Source organism: Alligator sinensis, unplaced genomic scaffold, assembly GCF_000455745.1.
Source record: "Alligator sinensis unplaced genomic scaffold, ASM45574v1 scaffold780_1, whole genome shotgun sequence".
Lineage (NCBI taxonomy): Eukaryota > Metazoa > Chordata > Crocodylia > Alligatoridae > Alligator > Alligator sinensis.
The window spans coordinates 1,604,121-1,609,676 of record NW_005842144.1 but is presented as its reverse complement, the minus strand read 5'-3'; the positions used below and the strand labels follow the sequence as shown (position 1 = coordinate 1,609,676).

The 5,556-nt window shown below is 42.0% G+C and overlaps 1 protein-coding gene across 4 annotated transcripts in view; it reads right to left on the bottom strand.

Moving 5' to 3' along the window:
• Nucleotides 1–5,556, bottom strand: part of KLHL29 (kelch like family member 29) — a 568,419-nt gene that overhangs the window by 496,028 nt on the left and 66,835 nt on the right. The window lies entirely within an intron of this gene.

Below are 5,556 nucleotides of genomic sequence, written 5' to 3'. Positions count from 1 at the left end.
CTGCAAGAACGAACTGCTGTCATTATCTGAGAATCAATATGATTTTTTTAACTGAATATAACACTAACTATTGATTTCACATTTTTAGCAGCTGAGTTTCAGGCGATATGGAAAAGATTTTTACGCTGACAAGAGAGCCCCAGACAGGTAAATGAGTTACTATAAATTAATTCCAAATTTACACCATGCTTCCCTTGAACAATGTAATCAGTGGTTCTTTCCCCCAGATACCTCAACTTAATTTTTTTTCTCTTTATACTGACAGACATGACTTACAGTTCATATACATTTTGAGCCAGGGTAAAAAAAAATAAAAAAATAAAAAATAAAAGCTTAAGCAATTCTACTTATAAGCTGTGCCAAGGTCACTATTTAGAGCTCCACAGTTCCATCCTGCAAGATCCCCAGGACCCATGTTTGATAGTAATTACCGTTTGTGTAACAGGAACAGTCCCTACTAGTCCCAACCACAGTACGTATTAAGGAGACAGTCTCTGCCCCAAAGAGTTTACAAACAAACAGAAACAACAAAGGACAGGAAGTGAAAAAGACACAAAGACAGGTGATAGAAGACGTGTCATCTCCAAGGTCATGCTACAAATCAGTGGCACAGCCAGGAACAGAACCCAGTTCACCCAAGCTCTACTCCAAAGCCATATCCACTGGCCTATGCTATAGCTCCTTTAAGGGAAGTCAAAGAGAGTGATGCAAGTGTGTGGCAAACGGTACATACCGTGAAGAGATTACCATTCATAAGAACCACCAATGACTCCCAAGGCAGGATGCATCGTTACAGAGAACACTGTTAACACGGTTTTACAAACAAACATTTTTTGGTTCATGGGAGAGTCGTATTATTTTATTAGGAAACTCTGGGTACTAAAGTAAAAGCCCGTTGCCTCAAACACTATGCAAATAATAGTCGAAAGCCCCACTTCTGGCCACGTGGACCCCAGGGAAGTCAGTGGAGCTCCAAACAGCCGATGGCAGGATTCCTCCCCAGCATAATACAAACCATATAAACATGAACACTGAAGGAAGGACTGGAAGAAGAAGCATAAATGTAACAAGGCTCCTCATGCACATCACTACCGAAACCACTCCCACCTCTGTCAGTCTCAGCTCCACCATCCTCCTGTCCCAGCGACTGGCTGGGTGAAAGCTTTTTGGTGCTCCTTCTTTTAAACAGATGATCTGTATCGCTGATCAATCCTTAATAGGTTTCAAAGAATCATAGCACAGTAGGCCTGGAAGGTCACCTAGCCCAATGCCCTGCCAGAAGCAGGATCATCCATATCCAAACCATGGTCTAACATCCTAGAAAACTACACTCAACTCAGGCACAACACAAGAAATAACACCCTAAACTGGCACAGGTAAAGCAAGGGGACCACCATGGCCAATATGTTGAAGAGAAAGAACACGGCCTGAAACAAAAAATGTGCTATTTTTCTGTATAGAAGCTTAGGAGTAGGAGAGGGACCAAGAGAGGTATCTTTTACAAAGTACAAGAAATATCATTATCATGTTTCTAGTATCAGCTTGAAAAGTAATAGCTGGGTAATAGTTGAATTAGAAAACCTCTACATGGAGAAGTCCAGATTTCAGTGACTACATCAGAACTCCACTTGCAAGGCAAACACATAAAAAAGAAGCACCTTTGGGCCTCTCAAACAGATCATATTCCATCATTCGCCATAAGCCAGTTCATATGGTGCCATTAGCTTCTCCTTATGGAAACTGCATATCTTTTTCTCCTCTCAAAGATCAAAGCTATCAAAGAGTACTACATCAGTCTTTACACTAGATGGGGGGAGCCAAAATGGCTGTCACAGTTGGATACAGGCAGCTTGAAGGGGGGCAAAAAAATTAGAAAAGTAGTAATCCTCCACCATGAAAATGGTATACAAAGAGGGGTTTAGGCTCAAATCTTTGCTGGTTCAGCCTTTCCACCACCCATTGTCCCAAAGAAGTCAAAAGTGCTATGTGGGGCAACACAAAAACAGGATTAGAGGGCGTGTTTAAATTGCCACTATTCACAGACCTAGTGGGGGGAAAAAAAAAAAAAAAAAGAGAAACTACTTAGAGGGTTTTTCCATCATTATACCAAAAACTTAGTGGTGGTTAATCTGTATGACATATTAGGTGGGGGGAAAGAAAAAATACAATTCGAGATTCACTAAACTACACTAACTGTCAAATGAGAGTCAGAGGACAGGGGACAGGTATTTGGGTTTTCTTGTAGTTTCATTTCCTTTTCAATTAGGTATTACTTTTTTTTTTAGGCATGGACGACTTTGCAACAACAGTCTAGTGGCCACTGTTTGATGAATGATTAGAGAATAAACATCTGTGGGTGTTAGTCACTTGTATGTTCACAATAACTGGGTACGTGAGTGCTAAGTGACAGTCAAGATTTGGGTGGCAACTCATTTTAAAGCAGATAAACATCAGCACTCAGAAACACGTCTACATGGGTTGAAGGTGACGAAGGTTAACATTTGTTTGTGCTTCTTCAATTACAATGCCATAACCTAACACAATTTTTTAAATAAAAAGTTAGCCAGTTTTCAAAAAGAAGCTAATCAACTTTGAAAATGGATTCAGTTCATTTCACGAGTTAGTCCAGAAAAAACGGCGTTGTAAATGTGCATCTATTTTTCAAATGAAATTATCTTCTTCTGGCAAGCCTGCCATTGCTGTCCCATATTGCGCTGCTTCATACTTGAATTGATTTGCTGACCTGAACAGCAGCCACTAGAATACCAAGGTATGAGAATATATGGAAGCAAAATGACAGAGGGGGGTGACTCCCAGGATAAGAAAAGTGCAAAATAAATAAAAAAAAAAAAAAAAAAAAAAAATCAGCAAGGTCCCCAGCAACAAATCTTAGTACCTGTATCTACAAGCATAAGCTGGACTAGACTTCCATAAACTGAAAACTCTGTCACCTCCAAGGGAAGGACCTGCCCTGTATTCTTATCTGCACAGAAAAGCAGAGCCCTGCAGCCAAGATGACTTCAGTGTAACAATCAAGAACACTGACAGATATTTTCCCCATCTATAGTCAATGGGACTCGAAGCAAGGTTTTACCCCAAAGCAGAAAAGACCATCAGTGAGACTGATGACAGTGTGCAGGTAAAGGATGCCAGGTGCCCACAGATTCTGAAATCAGAGTATGCCAACAGTATCTGATGGCTAGCTACACTAGTGGAAGAGCAAGATATTCTCCCCACACCTGCAAATCCAGGCCTCTTAACTCCATCTTTTTGGATGCTACAGCACCGCTTATCCTTCTTTGTGGCAGCTATGACCAAAAAGGGAATGAGAAGTAGCAATATGGATAAACTCCACATTACAGGACCGATTTTGCTATCATTTGACAAACTTTTGCAAGGGCGTCTGCTATACAATCCTTGCAGAATCTAGCATTGCTTCATTAATGGGGGTGGCTACTGTGCTAGGTGCAAACTGCTACAAGATGTACACAAGCCTAGGTGTAGGTACTCCTTTGCAGTCTTCACAACCTGAGCTACCCCATGAGGTTTTCAGGGGCCTCCATCTGTGCAGGTGAAGGAAGGATCAGAACTACATCAGAAGAAGAGAAGGATACTAGGTTAAGGTAGGGAAACTTTGCCCCTTGAGTACACAGGCACAGACACTAGGAAGTGTGAAGCAATGGTTTGGAAGCCTAATGCTTCTCACTAGAGAACATACTGAAGCCTCAATGGGCAGAAAAAGAATAAATGTAACCAGAATCATAGTTATCCTCCAAGTCATAGGAAGTGTCTTATAAGAAAACCTGAACTGGCAGTGTAGGTAGACTGGTAGCAGAGAGTTTCTTGACTGGAGCTGGACCTGAAACTTGAGGGATCTGATACCAGTGCCAGCAGGACCAGAACAACCAGCAGAGGCCCATGAGAAGCCTGGATGAAGTGAGCAGAAACAAAACCCAGAACCTAGACGATCCACATGGAAAAGGTTAAGGTTAGCCTTAGGTCTTGAGGAAAAGTGATCCTGGCCAGCTTGCAAAGACAGAAGAATCATGGGCTATCAGGAGAATTATTGTGGGAATAGGCCTGTTTGATCCCAGAACTTCAGCGACTTCCTGCAACACAACACAACACATATATCCCACAACACATTGCCAGAATACACAGAGCCCAGATGCAGGACAATGCACCCCGAGATACTTCCCAGCATGCCAAGCGCTTATTTATAAACAACAAAAACCAAGAATTCCATACCATGTGGCCACATATATTCGAAGGGGAAGAAGGTTTCAGCTGGCCACCGAGACTATTTCGTATTACTTATTCTAGGAAAAATATATATGCAAAACCCTGTGTAGACAAACCTTAAATCAACTCTTTAAATCTTTTTAAAAGGTTCCCACTGTAAGAGTGCACACTCCAAATGTAAGCTGAACCATGCTGCATCATTTGATTTGTTTGGCTTAAAGGAAATATATTAGGAAAAACTCCCATGAGGAGGGTAGTAAAACACTGGAACAGGCTACCTACCCACCCAGAGAGGTGGTAAAATCTGCACCCTTGGAGGTTTTTAAGAGCTGGCAAGACAAAGCTTTGGCTGGGATGATATAGTTGGATGGTCCTGCTTTACGTAGGGGGTTGCACTAGATGAGGTCCAACTAGATAAGGTCCCTTCCAACCCTAATCTTCTATAAGTCTATTATTCTAAGCAGAGAGCAAGAGATATGAACTTAAGATGAAATACACATGCAAAGGGAGAGAAAGGGCACTTTAGCCAGAAAGGTCCAGAAACCTTCAGAAATAACGTAGGGATTACTCAGAGTGCTGTATACGAAGGTTTCATGCTAGGCAAGCTGCCTGGCAGACCAAACCAGTCAATTATATCTGAGATGGGATACTGGTACAGATACTGGCATCCCTTTGGATGCAAGCCAGTAAACGAGTTACTTGTACAGAAGTTCTAGATTAAAATGACTGGTCTACCAGCATGGTTTTAATGGGTTTGGAGGGACTGTTTTGGGACCGACGGTCACCTCTTAAAAACTAAAGAGCTTATGGAACCTGCATCTAACTTTCAGCCAACTGCTTTAAACTGGCTTTGTGTCTCAATTAAGAAAGAACAGGGCAGATCTGAATTAGGAGAGGGTTATGAATTATTTCCTTCTTTGGCTGGGTGAGGAGGAAGGGGAAGAATGCCCAGCAGGACAAGAACCTCACACAGACATCCAGGGAACGGACAGAGATTTTTTGCTTTACCATCAACTGAGTGTCACAACCCAAAGTTGTGGATTTTTTAATTGTGTGTGCTTCGGCACCGCTAAATTATGTTCCCGCCAAATTGGAGCTCTTTTGCACGACGGAGTGTTCTGCTGTTATAGAGAACCCATGTACAGAAAAGTGTTTCCTGCCGTTTTGTAGCCTTCTTTGCATTGTGCATTACTCTTGCATTTAGTGATGCACACTGCAAAGGAGTTTCCCCGCCATTTGTATTGAGATTTGAGCCACATTATTGGCCGGTCTTAATTTAGGCACACGTGGCGGCTAGCTATTGGCTTGCTAGCC